The following is a 21,185-nucleotide window of genomic DNA, read 5'->3' as shown; positions in this document are numbered from 1 at the left end:
TTAGAAAGAAACTCTCTCTCTCTCTCTCTCTGTCTCTGTCTCTCTCTCTGTCTCTGTCTGTCTCTCACTCTCTCTCTGTCTGTCTCTCACTCTCTCTGTCTGTCTCTCACTCTCACTCTCTCTCTCTGTGTCTCTCTGTCTCTCTGTCTATCTGTCTCTCTCTCTCTCTCTCTCTCTCTCTCTCTCTCTCTCTCTCTCTCTCTCTCTCTCTCTCTCTCTCTCTCTCTCTCTCGCACCCTGCTGGCTGTTGGTTCGTCCGTCGTGTGTACTGTCATGGCGGCTGCTCACTTCGTGTCGTGAGTGTCCGTCCGCCGTTGTGCCGGTTTGTGTTTCCCCTTTCCCCATTTAATCCCTCTGTGCTCGTGTTTATTTGTGAGTTTTTCTCGTGTTTTTTGTTTGTGAGTTTTTCCCGTGTTTTTTGTTTGTGAGTTTTTCCCGTGTTTTTTGTTTGTGAGTTTTCCCGTGTTTTTTGTTTGTGAGTTTTTCCCGTGTTATTTGTTTGTGAGTTTTTCCCGTGTTTTTTGTTTGTGAGTTTTTCTCGTGTTTTTTGTTTGTGAGTTTTTCCCGTGTTTTTTGTTTGTGAGGTTTCCTCGTGTTTTTTGTTTGTGAGTTTTCCTCGTGTTTTTTGTTTGTGAGTTTTCCTCGTGTTTTTTGTTTGTGAGTTTTCCCGTGTTTTTTGTTTGTGAGTTTTTCCCGTGTTTTTTTTTTTGTTTGTGAGTTTTTCCCGTGTTTTTTGTTTGTGAGTTTTCCCGTGTTTTTTTGTGTGAGTTTTTCCCGTGTTTTTTTTGTTTGTGAGTTTTTCCCGTGTTTTTTTTTGTTTGTGAGTTTTCCCGTGTTTCCCTTCCCTTCTGTGTGGAGGAGAGAGAGCTCGTCGCGGGGCTCGTCAGGGTATCGCCGGTTTTTGGGCGGTGCCCTGTTCGCCCATTAATTATTTAAAAGCCAGTTATCCAGGTTTATTCACTTTAAACCTGCTTTATTTTGGTTTGTATTTCGCTTGCCTTTCCTTATTTTGTTTAGTTCGCGCCCTCTTTCCAAAATTTCGGGAAAGTAGGAGTGTATTTTTAACTTCCTCTTCCTCAGTGAGGAAGACGACGAGCTTCGCGTCTTGGTTGCAACATGGCGGCGGCTCGCTCGCATCACGATGCTGCTTTTGAGGTACTTACTCGTAAAAACGCTCTAATTTGTGTCCCCCCCCCCCAACGGGGTTCTGACTGAGGAGATTGTTTTGGCCGTTGGAGACGTTATCGGTGTTGAGCATGTCCGTGCTGCGTCACGCATGAATCAGAAGGTCGTGGTGTTCGTCTCCGATGTTCGTCTTGTTCACGACGTCGTGAGTTCTGGGTTAACCACACACAGTGTGGTCACTTTGTTATGGCCTCCCCGATGGACGTCCCGGCAATGAAAATAATCGTCTCTAACGTTCCTCCTTTCGTGTCGAATCAACAACTTGTCTCTGTTTTGTCTCGTTACGGGAAAGTTGTGTCAAAGATCTCGATGATCCCCCTCGGGTGCCGCCATGACAAGGCAAAGCACGTGATGAGCTTTCGGCGGAAACTTTACATGGTGCGGCCGGACCGTGGGGACGACACGAGTTTGAAGGTTTCTAAATAAGAACAGAGTTCAATTTGTTCGACCACTTTATTAGCGTGGAACAACAATAATCAAACAAGTATTGAACAGGAAGAAACGCCCACAACATCCCTGGCTCTGGCTCAGGCTGCGCATGCGCACTGGCACAGGGGACCGTCGATATGTAGAAGTACCGTAAAGTACAATGTTCTCTATCTCCCTCTGAGTCTTTATTATGTTAATAGATAAAGGCTGAGAAAATATTAAGTTTAATGAATGAACAAAAGTTTATATCGCCCATCGTGTGACTATTCCATGGAGTAGTCCTTGTGCCAGGCAGGCACGCTGGTCGCTCTGGTGGATCGGCGTTGACCTATTGCTGGTGCTGGTGGTGTCACATCGGGCCCCAGTGGGGATGGGGCTCTCGGGGTTTCAGGGGCCGATGGTGGCGTCTGAAGGATCGCGCGCCTCGGTGTGCCTCGTCCTGGTGCTGCTGGCGTGTCTGAAACGGGTGTCGTCTTGCACCGGGGTGTGCATACTGACGTCAGTGGCGGCGTGGGCCCCGTTGGCGTCGCAGATGTCACGGGTTCGCTGTCGAGGTCAGGCAGTTGCGGTGTTACAACGGGCGCAGGTACAGTGATGCGGGTTGCGAGATCATCATAGATAGACCGGGGTGGCAGCTGGTTATTGCGAACTGGACTAAACTTGCGCAGGAATTTCCTGTTCTGAAGTGTGACTCTGCCCGAGCCGTCGATCTTGATCACGTATTGGTCGTGTTGGCGTACCTCCACGATACTGCCTGTCTTGTCCCATTTTTTTGGGTGGAATCCTGTCTGGTTCTGTACGCGGACTAGGTCCCCTACAGCAAGTGGCGGAAGGCGTTTGGTGTGTTCTGCCCAGGTGTCGGCTGTGCGGATATGACGTTTGCGGAGGGCCTCCTCCCTCGCTTTCAGGGTCTCATGCCAAGTGTCGTGCGGTCTGTACTTCCCGGGGATAATTGGGATGAAATCGCGTATCGGGCGGCCGAAGACACACATTGCCTGGGAGATCTTCGTGTCAGGGTCAGGCGTGTTACGATATTGTAGTATCGCGCTCTGCACAGCGTCAGTGTCAAGTTCTCCCTGCGGGCTGGTGTTGTCCGTGATAAGTCGTTTCATTGTCTTAACTCCAATCTCCGCGCGACAGTTGCTGTGAGGGAAGGCCACCGATGACAAGCGGTGATGTACGCCCCATCTGTGCAGGAATGACCTGGTCTCGGTGGAGGTGAACTCCGGTCCCCCATCCGACGCGAGCTCTTCTGGTGTCCCGTACGTCACGAAGGCGTGACGTAAGTGGTTTATGAGTCCGGCGGCGCCACCCGTCGACATTGAGATGATCGGCCAGTTCGAGTATCTGTCCACCGTCACAAGGTAATGTGCACCCCTGTGTACAAAGAAGTCCGAGCACACTGCCTGAAAGGGGTAAACGACCGGAATAGGTGGAGTTGGTGGCGCTCCAGGCTGTGATGGTGCCATCCGGTGGCAGTGTTCGCAGTTTTTCCGAGTGGCGCTGATGTCAGCCGACATGCCTGGCCAGAATACAGAGGATTCTGCGCGGGCGGTCATCATTGATACGCCCTGGTGGGCAGCGTGTAGGGCGCTCAGCACATCGCCGCGGAGTGAGGGTGGTATGACTACTCGGTCCTTGTATAGGATCCCTCCATCTGTCGATGTAATGTTCTCGCGGTACTGGTGATAGTCGCGAATTGTCTCTGGCATCTCGATTTTTGAGTCGGGGATGCCGTTCATTGTCATTCCCTCCAATATGTGCATATCGCCATCGCTGCTGGTGGTTTCCCTGACGCGATCCCATGTTACTGATCGCAATGATTTGAGGCCCGCGGCACACCATGCTAGGTTGTCCTCCTCGACGTCGTCGTCATACTCCGGCTCAGTTTGGCATAGGAGGGACAGGACGTCGGTGTGCGTGCTTGGTTGGAGGTGGGTCGCGATGGTGGCATTGTCATCTGGAAGGTTCATGAGTGGAGGTCGCGTGGTGCCGACCGGCCTGCGCGACATGGCATCTGCCGCCTTGTTCTTCATGCCCGGGATATGTATGATGTGGAAGCGATAACGCAGGGTCTTCTCCTTGAGGTTCCTGAGGCGGGGGTTGGGTATGTCGTCAAGTGCTCTGTCCGAAAGGAGTTTCAGCAGTGGTTTGTGGTCTACCGCAACGATCAGGTTCTCTCAGCCCAGTACGAAGTAGCGCGCCTTGTCCAAGGCGTCCGCGGCTGCGAGAGCCTCGCCCTCTATGGGCGCGTATCTGGATTCTGCCGCGTGTGTAAATCTGCTGCCGACCAGGGTTATTTTCCATCCATCAGTGCAGCAGAATGGTCTAACTGGCACGCATCGGCAGTGCTTTTGAAGCAACCAGAATCCGATTCCCTCCTTCGACCAGTCCGTGGCGATGCATGTTGGCTTAGTTTTGTCAAATATGCGGACACCGTGCTCGATTTCTTGTACGATCACGTCTTTCGACTCGCGGAATATGTCCTCTAACTCCATGGACTACTGGAAGCGTTCTCAACTTTTCAGGAGCTTCCGGAATGGCTGCATTCGTTCGGCCATACTAAAGGCGTATGCCACCTGGTTGACAAGCCCGAACCACGATCTGACGTCGGTGATGTTACGCGGTTGTGGGAAATCGTGGATTGCTTCCAGGTAGCGGCTGCACGGTCGCACGTCGGTCATGGTGATGGTGAAGCCCGCGAAGTCCACCGTGGGTGCGCTGAAGACAAACTTCTCCGGGTTGAGGATGATTCCATTCCGGCCGCATATATCCAGCCATTGGACCGCCTGGAAGTAGCTCCCCTCAATCGTGTCTGACCATAGTAGCGTGTCATCTACGCACTTGGTCTTGTTACCAATGTCCGCGACGATCTCATCGTATCGTCGTGAGTAACCGTCCCCCGATGCCATATACCCTTGTGGGGCAGATAGGTACCGGTAGCGCCCCCATGGAGTGATGAAGGTCGTCTTGTGGCGGTCGTCCTCGTGTAGGTGGACACTATGGTAACCGTTCCATGCGTCGAATACTGTCTTGCGCTTCCCGTTAGGTACGCGTCTCGCCTGGTGGAACGGGGATTGGGTGTGGTGGGTCTCGCGGAACGCATGCTTGTTCAAGGCCTGAAAGTCGACGGTGCGTCGCGGCTTGCCATTCTTTTTCGCGCAAATTACCATGCGGTGACACCATGTCACCGGCATGCCGACGGGTACTTCCTCCAACACGCCGAGCCGAACGTCCTGGTCGAGGCCTGCTTTTACCTCATCTTGCCAATGTATGGCCACGGCGATGGGAGTGTGATGGGCAACCGGTGTCGCGTTCTCACTGAGCATAAGACGTAGTGGCGGGCCGGTCATTCTCGGTAGTGGCTGGTGTGGGCACGTGTTGAATGTGCTCTGAGCATACATCCTGAGTAAATGTGACTGTAGTGCCTCTCTGTTGGCCTCGGTCGCTGGCATGGAGAGTGCGGTCGGCTTGGTCGGCGGCTCCGCGCGTCGCGGGCAGTCGCACAATTCCGAGGTCGTCAGATTCACCTCTCCGTGTGTCGGGAATCTGTCCGAGATCATTCCCAGGTCCATGCAGGCCGCGCGGGAGAGGAATATGCGGTCTGAAGAGTCCGTCACGTACGCGATTTGGCGCGTCTCCAATCTCCGAGCGTCGTCACTGTTACCGGCGAATCTGACTACCACGGCTCCGAGGATATGAATTCCTCTGTTGTTTGCGGCCTTCATGGTCATGGATACAGGTATGAGGTCCTCGGTACTCAGGCCCATTTGTTGGACGACTTTAATGCCGATCAGGCAGCTCTGGCACCCCATGTCTGCCATAGCGGGTAGGGTTACCGCTCGGGTGTGTTTCAGGAGGTTAAAACCCAGCGCTTTGTAATCCTCGCGCTTGTTGGTGAGAGTTAGGTTGACGTATGGCTGCGGGTCGGATATGCGTTTCATCCACTTATCGCACATATCATCGTACAGGTGGTGAGCGAGGGGAAGCGCGCGCATTTCGTCCTCTGTGCTGGCCATGGTGACCGTGCATAGCTCGATGAAGGCTGCCGTCTGCTCGTCGTACATCCCGTCGGTCTCCTTAGATGGGGGGTCTTGCCGATCGGCCGCCCAGGCACGCCTTGTCGAGGTGATTCTGGCGGTCACACTTCCGGCACTTTTTACCGTATCCGGGGCACTCGGCGCGTCTGGCGCGCCATTGAGGTGTTTTGCCGTGGCCCACCTCGCCGCAGTAGATGCATACTCCTTCGGGCTTGGCCTTCCGTTTTTCCGGCCTGGCTCCTACTCTGGCGCGGACGTCCTGTCGCTTTCCCCGCCGATGCGAACTACTGATCGCGTCTGTGCTCTGAGTGTCAGGCAGGCGCGATGCCGAGCGTTTTCCAGACTCTTTGGCCTCGATATACTCTATCATGTCCTTTAATGGCATGTCCTGGTTCTTCTCACCGAGTAGGTCAAGTTGTATTGCTTGGTCCGCGATGCCACGGGCAACCACGTTGCGCAATATCTCTTCGGTGAAGTCGTTGACCTGATCGCACCCCGCCTTGGTGCACTTCATTTCATACTTGCACGTGTCCGCCTGCCCCTTGATGCGGGCGTGGAACGACCAGACGGGTTCCTCGTGTCCCTGCCGCATGTTAGACAGGGCCACTCGAGCTACCATCGTGTTCTCCGTCCGGACGGCGAGCGTCTTCATGGCGGCGAGGACGTCTTCTTCATCGCTGCCCACGAGGCTCCTACCCGCCGCGCGAGTGAGGTCCTTTCTCAGCTCCTCCTCACAGCACTGCAGGAGCTGCGCGACTATGTCGGGTCTGACAAGCTTAGTACCTGTTTTGTATTCGCCCCAGCGGGTTATGAAGTACGACCAGGCCTCGCCCGTTCCGGCCAGTGCTATGGAGGGACGCTTGAGTTTCTCCATCTTGGCATTCGAGCTCGCCGCCCTGGGGGCGGCGACGTACACAGTGCCGTGTATACTCAACATGGCGGCCACCACTGCCGCCTCTGCGTGTGTAGCCATATAGTCACAACCTTCGATCGGGCACTCTGCTTCCATCGGCGCCATAGGAACAGTTATTCTGGAGTAAACGTTCTATTTTCGGTGATGCACACGTGTGTACAGTGTCCTGGGGGCGAAGATTGGGTACAGTACCCGAGAAATCCAAACTCACTGTCGACGTTCTCGTGGTCCGTTTTCACCCAGTCGTGTCCTCCTCAGCACCGACGATCTTTACTCGACTGCATCAAGTTGTTTGATTATAAATAAGAACAGAGTTTAATTTGTTCGACCACTTTATTAGCGTGGAACGACAATAATCAAACAAGTATTGAACAGGTTGAAACACCCACAACATCCCTGGCTCTGGCTCAGGCTGCGCATGCGCACTGGCACGGGGGACCGTCGATATGTAGAAGTACCGTAAAGTACAATGTTCTCTAGGTTCGTTTAAGATTAAAATTGATAATTATGATTACCAAGTGTGGGCTTCATCAGCGACTTTGACATGTTTTCTTTGTGGAGCCTTTGGCCATTTAAAAAGATTTTGTCCGAAAGCTTCTTGTTTGAAGTGTGGGGAATCGGGACATGTTGATTTTGATTGTGAAACGGTTAACGACCCACAACCTCGTCTGGTGGAGGAGGTGATGCCCAGTGAACCCAACGTTCCCGCTCATACTGTTCCCTTACACAGTGAGGACGGTAATGATGATTTTGTCACCGTGTCAAAAAAACGTAGATCGTCTGCTCCTCGTGACCCCACGAGCTCTCCCAAGGTCGTCGTGCTGGATACGGTTGTTCCGGTAACTGAGGAACCTCATCGGAATGAAAAAAAGGATGGAATGGTTTCCGATAACGAGAATGTATTTCAAAGTGTACAGTGTGGTCCGGGTTCTTCAGATAGTGGTGAAGTGTCTCTTGGTGTTACTGAACCGTGTGTAGAATGTCGGGAGGTATCAGTACTCGGTTTTCCTGAGACGGACCGAAATAGTGTTGCGGCTCCACGTGATATTCCCGCCCCAACAAATGATCAACATACAGTTTGTGAGGCCTCGGTAGAGGTGCCCGATGTAGTTGTACAAGATGGTGGATTAGAAGCCCCATCTCATGTTGATGAAAGTGTTAAACAGGACTCGCAAAGTACCACCGTGCATCACTCGGTACCCCTCTTAGACGTGTTTGTAAAGGTCCAGGGTGATACTTACGAACCTAGTGGAAGGTTATCTGGGCTGTCTGTTTCAGATGATGATGACATGGAGGTGACTGATCTGTCACAGTCATCATCTGATCATTTACAGATATCTCCGCAGGTTATTGAATCCTTTCTGAATGAGACATTTAGGCAGCGGAATGTCATCATTCATCAACACTTTCCTGACTTGCTTTCCTTCATGCAGACTGCAAAGTGTATAATTAGGAACTCTAAACATTTTGAAATAACTAAACCACAAATTCACAGACTGAGGAAGTTCATTACAAAAGCAGGTTTAGAATGTTCTCAACAGCTGCCAAACCCCCCTGATACGGGATGAAAAGGAAGGAAGTGCTTTTTGGCACCTTTAACATGAATGGGGGTGGTGCTAACCATTTGCGTCGGATCCAAGTTGAAAACTTGTTGCTTCGGAAACATGTGGATGTCTGTTTGTTGCAAGAAACGCACATAACAGAGACTTCACACTCTGACTGGCTCTGCCTTAACAAGGGGCTTTGTTTCTTCAGTAATTTGTCTTCTGTCTCAGCGGGTGTTGCCTTTATGCTTCGTCCAGGGTTTGTTCCTGACTCATATAGTTTCCTTGAAATAGTTAAAGGACACTTAGCATCATTAGAGTTTGTGTATCAAGGATTTCACCTCACCTTACTTAATGTCGATGCATATGCTCCTAGTGAGAGCGGGGCTCGTAAAGATTTTTTTACACATCTGGCTAATTACTTCCATACTTTAGTCTTTGATCACTGTATTTGTATCGGAGGAGATTTCAATTGCACGTTTGAACCTAATTTAGATAGGAATACACCAGAACCACATCCTGAATCTCGTAAACACATATCTTGTTGTTTTTCATCACTTGGTCTACTCGATGCGAGGTGCATGCAGCACCGTACAGCATCTCAGTATACATGGTGCCGGTGTGCTAATGGGCTGATAACACTTGCAAGGCTGGATAGATGGTACATTAACTCCACTTTTAGAAATGTCCTCATGTCTTGTAACATCTTTCCTTCCATTTTCTCTGATCATCACTTGGTAGTGCTTGGTTTATCCTCTTCTCAGTTAACGCAAAAAAGGTGCGTATTGGACCTTCAATACCAGCCTGTTGGAGGATTGTTTTTTTAATGATGCTTTTCGTAGGTTTTGGGAAAAAAACTTATCCAAAGCAAACCTTCCTATGCTTCTATCCAGTTATGGTGGGACAACGCGAAAGCTCAAATTCGTGTTTTCTGTCAATGTTATCAGTCCTTTTCCACGAGCAAGAATAAAATTGCTGTTGCACTCTTGGAAACTGAGATTTTGCAGTTGGAGGAAGACTTGGCTAAAGCTCAAAATGACAGAAAGCTTCGGCTATTATTAGAAAAAAGAGCTTATCTCACACAATTGATTCATGAAAAAGTCATGGGGATGTCAGTTCGACTCAGGATCCAAAATGTGAAGTTTTCTGACACCCCAAATAAAAGCTTTTTCCAGTTAGAAGGGATTAAGAAATCCCAAAGGCAGATTTTCTCCTTGTTGGATGCTCAAGGCACTACTATACAAAATGAAAGTGATGTTAGAAGACTTGTGAAAAATTATTTTTCTGATTTATTTGCGAAGGAATCTGTGTTAAAAGATTGTGTTGATTAGATGACAAATCATGTTCCTTCTTTGAGTTGTGGTCAGCGTCAAGCTCTTGAAAAGCTGCTTACCTTGGAGGAACTCAGCATGGCTCTGAACAGCTTTGAACGTGGAAAAGCCCCTGGAAACGATGGACTTCCAGTGGAATTTTTTTCAGTATTTTGGGACATCTTAGGTCCAGAAGTACTGTTGGTTCTGCAAGAAAGTTTACTTTCTGGCATACTGCCTCTCAGCTGTCGAAGAGCGGTGATTTGTCTTCTCCCAAAAAGTGACGATCTCCGTCAAATCAAGAACTGGCGCCCCATTTCATTACTATGTTCTGACTACAAACTCTTTTCCAAATTGTTGGCCAATCGGCTAAAACTTGTCGTCGGGACTCTCGTTCATCATGACCAGAGCTACTGTCTTCCAGGGAGATCAATCTCTGATGACATTTTTTTAGTTAGAGATTTGATTGATTGTGGTCTTCGGAGGAAGGGGGGTTTGTTTGATTTTCCTTGATGTCAAAAAGGCTTTTGATAGCATTGATCACTTTTATATGTTTCATGTGTTGCAAAAGTTTGGTCTGGGTGAAAGGTTCTTTAGTTTTGTTAAGTTGTTGTACAACAATATATCTAGTTTGTGTGAGGTAAACGATGGTCTATGCTCTCCCATTCAGGTTCAGAGGGGTGTTTGGCAAGGCTGTCCATTGTCAGGTTTACTGTTTAGCCTTTCTCTTGAGCCATTACTAATTAATCTTAGGAACTCTCTTTCTGGCTTTGAACCGTCACCAGAAGAACACCCTATCGTTGTGTCTGCATTTGCTGATGATGTCTGTATAGTAATTAAATATGATCAGGATCTAACCACTCTTCTTGGATCTTTACATAAGTTTCATCTTGCTTCACATTTGCAGTGTAATTGGCAAAAGAGTCAAGCTCTGTGGGTGTCCTCAGCTCAATGCACATCCGATGGGCTTCCCATAGTGCCACCTCAGTCTCTTCCGAAAGATCGAAGGTGGACAAGAGAGGGGGTGAAATACTTCGGTGTTTATCTTGGCCCTCACCAGTACTCCCTTATTAACTGGGAAGGAGTGGTAGATCACGTAACCAAACGTCTCAACAAATGGAAAAGGTTCCTTCCGCAAATGTCTTTCAGAGGTCGTATACTAATTATTAATACTTTAGCTACCACTGTCTTGTGGCACAAATTAATCTGTTTACAGCCACCAGACAGCTTGCTTAAAGTGATTCAACAGATACTGGTTAATTTTTTTCTGGAATGGTTATCATTGGTTGCGGTCAGATTTACTCTGTCGCCCCTTGTCTGATGGTGGCCAAGGGCTCATTGACGTAAAGTGTCTCCTGATGGCCTTTCGGCTGAAGTCGATACAACGAGCGATCAATGTGGAAAAACTGCCCTGGCGCCCCGTAGCACAACGAATATTGAGACAGGCTGGATAGCTCGGCTACGGCCTTGAGTTGTTTCAAATTGAGTCAAAAAATATTGACACGTCTCGCTTTCATCTGTTTTACCAGAGTCTGTTGAATGCTGGGCAAGCAGTAGTGGTGACCCGCCAGAGGGATTTGTATGACATCAAAATGTTTGTGGGAGAACCTATATTCCTCAACCCACTCTTTCCCAATGTTCCCAAAAGCCATTGCTTTTTACAAAACTTCATTTCAGCTGGTATCAAAAATGTTTGGTATCTTCGCGACACATCCAATTGTTGTTGGAAGTCTGTTAAAGAAATTGCTGAAATCATTGGCACCAGGTCGTTTCGAGCTGTCGGTAAAGTACTTGTAGATGTCATCCGTACATCCTTTAAACTTGGGTTGCAGTGGAGTACGGAGGTCCAATGGACACCCCAAAAGCCTTCACCTCCGAGCTTACTTGTCCAATTCGCTGGGGTTACTCCATCTCCAGTCAGTATTGCTTCCTGTTTATTTCGTAATCTTGACAGTAAATCAATTTATCGTTTTTGTCTTTCGGTTATTATTGTAAATACCTCTGCAGTAGGAGTACTGAGATGGAAAACGCTTTTGCCCAATGCCACCCCTTCTGAACCTGCATGGGAATCGATGTATTTCACACCATTAACAAAAAGATCAGGTGACTTGCAATGGAGACTTGCTCACTGGTCACTGCCAACAAGCACCTTTGTCAACTGAATTGATGTTGCTGTATCAGTGCTTTGTCCCTTTTGTAACATCACTGAATATTTGTTCCATGGTTTCTATTGATTGTGTACGATTGTGCCCCCTTTTTCTTTTATTGAACAATATATTTCATCGGGAAAATGTCCCCTTTTCACTCCGGTTTTTTATTTTTGGCCTCGGAGTCAATTCCGGTACTGAAAAGTTGTTAATGTTTTTGAACTATGTTCTATCGGAGGCAAAATTAGCGATCTACCTGTCGAGGAAAGCCAAAGTGAAAGGCAAACCTTTTGAGCAATGTAACGTGATTTTGCATTTCCAATCCCTGGTTTCAACTCGTTTGAAACTAGAATTTAATTATTACAGAAATAATGAAAATATTTATACCTTTGTTGAAGCTTGGTGTGTTGGTAAGATGTGCAAGGTAAATGAAAATGTATTAGAAATCTACGTGTAGTGTTTTTTTTTTTTTTTTTTTTCTCTCTCTCTCTCTCTCTCTCTCTCTCTCTCTCTCTCTCTCTCTCTCTCTCTCTCTCTCTCTCTCTCTCTCTCTCTCTCTCTCTCTCTCTCTCTCTCTTTCTTTCTTTCTTTCTTTCTTTCTTTCTTTCTTTCTTTCTTTCTTTCTTTCTTTCTTTCTTTCTTTCTTTCTTTCTTTCTTTCTTTCTTTCTTTCTCTCTCTCTTTTCTTTCTCTCTCTTTTCTTTCTCTCTCTTTTCTTTCTCTCTCTTTTCTTTCTCTCTCTTTTCTTTCTCTCTCTTTTCTTTCTCTCTCTTTTCTTTCTCTCTCTTTTCTCTCTCTCTCTTTTCTTTGTCTCTCTTTTCTTTCTCTCTCTTTTCTTTCTCTCTCTTTTCTTTCTCTCTCTTTTCTTTCTCTCTCTTTTCTTTCTCTCTTTTCTTTCTCTCTTTTCTTTCTCTCTTTTCTTTCTCTCTTTTCTTTCTCTCTTTTCTTTCTCTCTTTTCTTTCTCTCTCTCTTTTCTCTCTTCTCTTTTCTCTCTCTCTTTTCTCTCTCTCTTTTCTCTCTCTCTTTTCTCTCTCTCTTTTCTCTCTCTCTTTTCTCTCTCTCTTTTCTCTCTCTCTTTTCTCTCTCTCTTTTCTCTCTCTCTTTTCTCTCTCTCTTTTCTCTCTCTCTTTTCTCTCTCTCTTTTCTCTCTCTCTTTTCTCTCTCTCTTTTCTCTCTCTCTTTTCTCTCTCTCTTTTCTCTCTCTCTTTTCTCTCTCTCTTTTCTCTCTCTCTTTTCTCTCTCTCTTTCTCTCTCTCTTTTCTCTCTCTCTTTTCTCTCTCTCTTTTCTCTCTCTCTTTTCTCTCTCTCTTTTCTCTCTCTCTTTTCTCTCTCTCTTTTCTCTCTCTCTTTTCTCTCTCTCTTTTCTCTCTCTCTTTTCTCTCTCTCTTTTCTCTCTCTCTTTCTCTCTCTCTTTTCTCTCTCTCTCTTTTCTCTCTCTCTTTTCTCTCTCTCTTTTCTCTCTCTCTTTTCTCTCTCTCTCTTTTCTCTCTCTCTTTTCTCTCTCTCTTTTCTCTCTCTCTTTTCTCTCTCTCTTTTCTCTCTCTCTTTTCTCTCTCTCTCCTCTCGCTTGGCACGCACGTGCAAACGCAAGGGGCTCTGGTGGTACGTGTGGAGCCTGTGTTGCTTTCTCTATTCTTATCATCTTCTTCTCCTTTCTCTAATGTATTTTTTGGGGTATCTGTGTGTATAAACTGTTGTCAATGCTTTATCGATTACTTGAAAATTGAAATTGTTTCTTCTTTTTTTTCTACTCTTGTGTATTATCCTTTATACTTTTTTTTGTAGTCAAAGTCTCTTTCTCCTTCTCTTTCTCTTTCTCTTTCTCTTCACCACTATCACGATGTTGCCTTTTTATCCTTTGGTACCTTGTTCTTTTGTGAGGCTACATTTTGCATTTAACAAAATACCAGCAGAATCAAAAGTTATAATCTATAGTTTGAACATATGAAGTTTTATTGAAATTGTAAGATTTGTTTTTTTTTAAAGTTATTTAAACATTATAATATCAAGGACCCTGATAACATCGCCAGGAGCAGGGTCACCATTACATTTCATCACAAATCTGAAAGAAAAGTCACCCCATTTCCCTTCTGTCAGCACTGTGAGAACTTTGGAAATGAAGTGAGAGTCAGCCAGCTTTGTCAAAGTGGAACAAAAATTTCATAATTAAAGGGAGTGCCCAACATTAATTGGCATGTGTTTGTTTGTTTGTGCCTGTTCTGTTTCACGCTTTCATTTCTCTGTGCAGAGATCTAGAGAAATGTTGAATGTTTTTATGATTGATTGTTTATTGTAGTAAAGGATGTAAGATCTCTTTGTTGTTAACTATTTTCTTGAGTTGAAGTTGTTTGATAATCTTTACTTGCTTGTATAATCCTTCCGTTTATCCTAATTTTGAAGCGATTGTAAATATGTGTGCAGTATTGGTTTCTTTGCAAGATTGAGACTCATGATAGAGCAATGTGATGGAGGATATGAACTACAATGGACTTGCTGGGCAACAGTTGGACAGAATAAGCAAGAGAATGACCGAAGAGGGAGATAATTAAATAAATGAGGTGTTTTATGTTCAACCCCTGTCTCCATCCTTCATCCGCACCATTCTGTGGTAAATGGTTAAACTTGTGTAAAATTAATTTTTTGTGACAATTGCAAGGAATTATATCATTCAGCTATTGCTTTTCACCCTCGCCAGAGGAGAGGGTATTGCATTTGGGTCCATTTGTTACTTGGCGAAATCTTCGATTGTCAAGTCTGTTGGTCTGTTCCGTTTCTTGGTTTGTTTGTTTGTTTGTCCGGTCGTCTACAGCCCAAATGGCTGGACCAGTCGTTCTTAAATTTTTACACCTGATAGGCAATCCACCTGAGACGCTCCGCGTCCAAACCCCGTCTTAATCGGACGAAACGTCACGACGTGACGTCACACAACGTGAAAAACACCTTTTTGGACATAATTCAGTGACCGGAAGCCTTAGCGACTTCCAGTTGACGTCAAATTAAACTTCATTCAAATATCTAAATGATTACTAAATGCATCTTATTACAAATTACGCATAGTTTTCGCAAGCGTATGATGCCAAAGTTTTGCCTATTGACGTCCTTTTTAAAAAATATTTACGCTCGTGTGCAGCCGAAACTACTGAAGCAATCGTTCTCAAATTTTAACATGTGCTGGCCAATCTTGTTGAAATAGTCTGGGATCAAATCACGTCATAATCGCACTTAATGTCACGACATTACGTCAAAAAAAGGTGAAAACAAGCCTTTTAACATAACTCAGTAACCGGAAGTCGTAGCGACTTCCAGTTGACGCCGAATTAAACTTCATTCAAATATCTAAATGATTACTAAATGCATCTTATGACAAATTACGCATAGTTTTCGCAAGCGTATGACGTCAAAGTTTTGCCTATTGACGTCCTTTTTAAAAAATATTTATGCTCGTGTGCAGCCGAAACTACTGAAGCAATCGTTCTCAAATTTTAACACGTGCTAGCCAATCTTGCTGAAAAAGTCTGGGATCAAATCGCGTCGTAATCGCACTTAACGTCACGACGTTACATCAAAAAAAGGTGAAAACAAGCTTTTGAACATAACTCAGTAACCGGAAGTCGTAGCGACTTCCTGTTGACGCCAAAACAAACTTCAATGGAATATCTAAATGTTTTAAAATGCATGTTAGTACAAATTATGCACAGTTTTTGCAAGCGTATGACGTCAAAGTTTTTAGCTATTGGCTTGATTTTACAAAAATTCTATTCGTTCTACAGGTCACAATTCTTAACCGATTTGGATGAAATTTTAACAGCTGATAGACATCCACAGTGCAAAAAGATATGTGACTTTTGGTGATGTTCAAGATCAGGATCTGGATTCTGCATCACTTTATATTATCGCCCATTATAAACCAATGGGTAATTTTGTGAATTACACATGGCTATTTCTCAAACAGTTTTGCACTTATTATATTGAAACTTATACTGTCTATTTATGCATGTAATATTAACATGTGTACAAAGTTTGATCGAAATTGACCCAAGGTCAAGGTCAGGGTCATCCAAAACATGAAAAACACACATATAAAATATATATTTTTGTTTTACAACATATTTCAAACCTGATAACGGGATCGTAAAGCTGGTTGAAAAGCAATGTTCCTAGGTATTTTCAAATATTTTCTACGATCAGAATGAAGGCAACAAGCACCGATGATAAGTTGTTGAATGTCACATGGTGGCTTTAAATGAGTTGTGAAAATTTTCAATCTGCTGCCGTTACCAGGACAACGCGCGCCTGATAATTGTTATTTGTGACGTCGCGTCATTTTATTAATGTACGAACAAATAAACACCACACATTCCATGACATTACAGCTTGGACCACCACACGGAAAGGTCAACTAATTCGCCAAGTGTCGTGCTAAGCACGATTTTTCATTTGTCTGTTTGTTTGTCGTTTTGTTTATCCGTTTGTCTGTTTGTACACACAGAATGTGAGAGTGGATTAATTACACGAGACCCTTGATAACTTTAAGACCAACCTTAAGACCCTGAAACCCCTTAAGATCCTGAAGAGCCTTTAGACCCTTTATACCCTTTAAGATCGTTTGAACCCCTAAAAGCCTTTAGACCCTTTATAACCATAACACATTTTAAGACCCTTTTGACCCTTTAGAACCTTAACACCCTTTAAAACTCCTTAGACCTTTGAGACCCCAGAAGATCCCTCAGACCATTTAGACCTGTAAGACCCTTAAATACCCTTAAGACCCCAAACACCCTTTAGAGCCCAAAGCCCCATTAGACCCCTAAGACCCTTTAGAACCCTAACACTCTTTTAAGACCCTTTAGAACCTGAACACCCTTTAATACCCCGAAGACCTTTTCGACTCTTAAGATCCCTAAGACTGCTAATGCCCTTTAAACCACCTTAGACCCTTCAGAACCCTTAAGACACTTAAGATATTGTCGACCCCATAGACCCTATTCAACCATATAGACGCCTAAGAGCCCCCAAAACCCTAAGACCCCTAAAACACTGTAGACCCTTTAGACCTCCAAGTCTCTTTAGATCCCCTTAGACCCTTTTGAACCCCGAAGACCCTGAGGCACCTTTGACCTTTTAAGACCCTTTAGAGTTCAGACCTTTCGACCTTTTGACCTTCAGACCATTTCACCTTTCAACTTTACAGACCTTTGACCTTTACACATGTACAACTAGACCATTCAGACCTTTACTTTGCAGTCAACGTTCTTTCGTTAGTATATCCTTCCATGTATTTGTCACACAAAATACACCACACAAAACGAGTCTGAGTGAAGGTCTGCGAATTTCTGATTGCTCTTTCTTGTTCCTCCGCCACCGAAAATGGAAGGAGCTTATGTTTTCGTCCCTCTCTGTCTGTTTGTATGTCTTTTTTTGTTTGTGTGCAGTCTATCTCAAAGTGTTGTTAACGGATTCGGATGAAATTTGTTGTGCAGGTTGTGTGTTGTTTCAAGGACGAATTGATTCGATTTTGGTGAAGATCTGAATCCATATCTGGAGACGAGAATTTTTTAATCCTTAAAGTGATTCTTCACCATTGAGAGATGGGGCTGAAAACTAAATATAGTGCATCCCTATATTTCAAACATTTATTGGACCCGATATGTTCTACTGGATCAGGCATTGCGTGGTGTAGGTTTGTGCTCTACCGAGTGCCCTTTTAGTTTATTGTGCATTCACTTACTGTTCATTGTGCAGCTTGTGCATGTATCACATATACGACAAAGACATTGGGAAACATCAATCTACTTTTACATGAATTGCGAGGATATTGGTAAAAGAAGAAGAAAAAAAAAACACACGTGGTATATGACATTTAAACCTAGGTTTGCTCTATCATGAGCCTGGGGTTCAGATGTGAACACAAACAGACCAACCCACTCTTGTGATTGAATTACAGTGAGAAGGTTGCTTGGACCATCGTGGCTGTGGCACATAATTCCTTTGGGATAGTAAGTTTGACCTCGACTGAGACTAAGGGTCGCAACATAACATCAATCAAGTAATCCAAACACAAGATGTTATTCGGAGTTGCGTGTTGATTGTGAAAAATAAAAAAAACAGCAATATGTCCCGATATATATTTTCCACAAGGAAAAGCAAAGAAATATTGGTGCCAGATTTTTTTTTTTGAAGGAACAGGATATATGTAGTCCCTTTACCTCTTGCTTAAATTCAGAGCCTCCATCCATAATTGTGAAAGAAGAAATATTGAGTGACTAGTACAAAAGTAGGTTGTGAATCGGTGAGTGAATCAGTTAAGGTATTTTTCTTGTGAATCAGTGGCATTTGCTATCTTTAAAGTAAATAGAAGGCAGTATGTTGAGAAAGACATCCTGAAGAGATAAGACATGTCAGTTGTGCTTTGAGGACACACGTATTAATGCCATGTTGAAAAAGAATGGAGGCCAACATTTCCTCCATCCATCCATCCATCCATTGGGACCATACTCTGTGCAGAGCGTTGGTGCTGCCAAAGCAGTCTCCTTGGCTATTGGACACAATCCTGGACGGGTCACCACTCCGACACAGTATACCAGCAAACTGGCACTCATTTTGCTGACCTCGGAAGGATGACAGGCAGAGTCAACCCCACCTGGTATTAATTCAACAGCTAAGGGGGATTTGAACTCAGGATCCTGGAATCCAAAGTCCACCACCCTAACCATAAAGCCAACACCAGGCTTCAACATTTTTCCTTTTTTAAAGAAGTGCCTTCACAGTAGCTTCCCTTCTTTGAAATACCTCTTTGTTCCTCTCCTGGAAAACAACAGAAGCATTTGTCATCTCTTCCGTTTATTTTGACATCAGGCCCACCAGATTGTTATTATTTTTCCAGTGGTTAATTTCATTTTATTTGTTCTGAGGACAACTGAATGCTTTTGAACCAAACATGCCATATATATTTACACATCGCACAATCCATGGAAAAGAAAGAGAGATAGAGATGGAGATGGAGATGGAGATGGAGATGGAGATGGAGATGGAGATGGAGATGGAGATGGAGTCGGGAGAGGAGGAGGAGGAGGAGGAGGAGAAGGGGTGGGGGGGAGAGAAAGAAAAGTGTGTGTGTGTGTGTGTGTGTGTGTGTGTGTGTGTGTGTGTCAATGCAAGGCCTTTTCTTTGATTTATATACAGTGCCATACCCCTGGACCAATGTTCACCAAACTTTGCATTTGTGCTGGTTGCATGCAGGTTCAAGTCAAGGTCAGATCCCCTCCCCCATCAAAAGAAAATTATCTGCATATACAGTATGTATGTAACAGCATCGACCATGTGCACGTATCTGGCTCAAGTGGAAGTGACGCTTCATTTTATTAGTCCACATAAGGAACACGATATACATTCTGTTACACCCTCCTTCTTCATGAAGAGTAAGACCATACATTGTCAAAGTGTTGTCAAATGAACAATCAGCATCCACAAAGTTTTAGCAACATGTTAAACTACTTATTGGCTTGCAGTGCCACCAGAAATCAAGTTTGAGTGAAAGTTTAACCAACCTAGTAAGTCAGGTATATCAGTACAAGTATGCAATTGTCTTCAACACCAGTTTAAAAGAAGTTTATGGATTTAACATACAAAATCTTTATACTTCTGAGGATTAACAATCTCACGTCTTCGTCTCGTATGCAGTACGGTTGGACGCATGTGTGTTGCAGTGTGCCTGTTGTCAGGTGTGTAATGTTCTCTCATAGGTGGTAGTCTTGTCTTCGATCTCCACCACCTCGGGATACTTGCTGTAGTAATCAACCACCAGGAGATAGTTTTTGATTTGATATGTGAGGACATCGGCTCTCACCTTCTGCCATGCAAACTCAGGTATGGGGTGTGGTCTCAACGGCTCCTTGGGCTGTGCATTCCTATGGCTGAGGCAAACTGCACAGTTGACCACTGTCTGTTCAATGTCTGCAGTCATGTTGGGCCAAAACAGAGCACCAGCGGCCCTGGCTTTCGTTTTCTCAGCTCCCATGTGACTCTCATGTAGCAGAGCCAGCATCTCACTCTTCAGTGAGCTCGGGATCACAATGCAGTCACCAACACACAGCAGTCCACCACATGTGTACCTCATCTTTGACCGGCCAGTAGTCTTGGAGGACGCTCAGAGCACTGTGATTCTTTTTTGGCCATGCCACCATGGCTGCCTGCCTTACCATCTGGAGGTCAGGATCCTCAGTAGCTGCAGCTAAGATCTGCTTTTGTCTCGTGGCACTCACCGGCATGTCACACACCAGGCATGAACCATGACTTCCATGTCATCCTCCGTCTGGTCGTCTGATCTGTCACCAAGTAAGTAAGCATGATTCGGCGTGTCGGCTCCATGAATACACTGTACTTGCCCAGGACATACCTCACATCGAGTTCATAGCGCTGTAATCTCAAAAGCATTCTCTGCAGTCGTGGAGTCACGTTGCCCAGGGCATTCTTTAAAATTGCCACTCGAGGGTGGTGAGCCATCTGCACATTCACTGGCTTTCCAAACACATACTGGTGGAATTTGGTGCATGCGTAGCAGATTGCCAACAGTTCCTTTTCGATCTGTGCATAGTTCTTTTCAGTATCCGTCATGGACCTTGATGCAAAGTGAACTGGCCGACTCTCCTGGAGCAGACACCAACCAAGCCCACACCGGCTTGCATACGCTTGGATTGTCACCGGCTTGGAGACGTCATCGTACCTCAGAACGGGTTCTGTTGCCAATGTTGCTTTGACCTTGTTGAGACTTTGTTTGTGTTCTGCATCCCAGCTCCAGGCTGCGTCTTTCTTGAGCAGTGCACGTAGCGGTTGTGTGGTCTCAGACTCATTCGTTATATATTGCGCTTGGTATTTGATCATGCCCAACAGGCGCTGAAGTGCTGGCTTGTCCTCTGGTGTCAGCATGTCAGCAATCGCTCGGATCTTGGACTTGTCTGATGTCATTCCCTCTGGAATGTACATGTACAGCACTTTGGGCAGTCGGAACTGTACCTTGGTCCTGTTGAACTTCACCTGTTGTTGGTGAACTCTCTGCATAAGCTTATGCAATATTTGGTCATGTTCTTCCACGGTTTCAGTGGCAACGATTGTGTCGTCGGCGATAACCTGCACACCCGGAATGTCGCTGAAGGCCTCCTGGTTTCTCTTATGCATGATTTCACTCGCTGACAGTATGCCAAGAGGCATGTGGCAGAATCTCATCCTTCCCCAGGGTGTATTAAATGTGCACAGGAAGGAGGACTTCTCTGTCAGCTTCACATGCCACTACCCATCTGCCATGTCAATCACTGTGAACACCTTGTTGTTGCTCAGTTGTCTCTGCACATCACTTGGTGTAGACATTGTGTATCTCTCTCGCTTGATTTCACAGTTCAATGGCTTTGGGGAGGTAGATTCTCATGCGGCCATCTTTTTTTTTTCAGTGATTATGAGGTTACAAACCCAGTCGGTGGGCTTGTCGACCTTGGCCACTATACCGTGTTTCTCCAGCTGCTCCAGAGTATCTTTCAGCTTCTCATACTTTGCATAGGGAACACATCTGGCTGGCTGAACAGTCGGTGTGAAATCTGGATTCAGCTCAATTTTGTACTCCTGCT

General features: G+C 45.4%; 1 protein-coding gene across 1 annotated transcript in view; it reads left to right on the top strand.

The window, feature by feature from the left end:
- Positions 1–1,045: 1,045 nt before the first annotated feature.
- LOC147023246 (zinc finger homeobox protein 3-like) overlaps positions 1,046–21,185 on the top strand; it is a 585,945-nt gene continuing 565,805 nt past the window's right edge. Inside the window, exon 1 of the mRNA XM_085888473.1 lies at positions 1,046–1,155. The gene's annotated coding sequence lies outside the window, so the exon portion shown is untranslated. The remainder of the gene's footprint in view (positions 1,156–21,185) is intronic.

This window comes from Eptatretus burgeri, chromosome 7, assembly GCF_056783735.1.
Source record: "Eptatretus burgeri isolate ZD-2024b chromosome 7, Ebu_testis_v1, whole genome shotgun sequence".
NCBI classification, from domain to species: domain Eukaryota; kingdom Metazoa; phylum Chordata; class Myxini; order Myxiniformes; family Myxinidae; genus Eptatretus; species Eptatretus burgeri.
The sequence above is the reverse complement of the archived record's forward strand: the minus strand, read 5'-3'. Positions and strand labels throughout refer to the sequence as shown.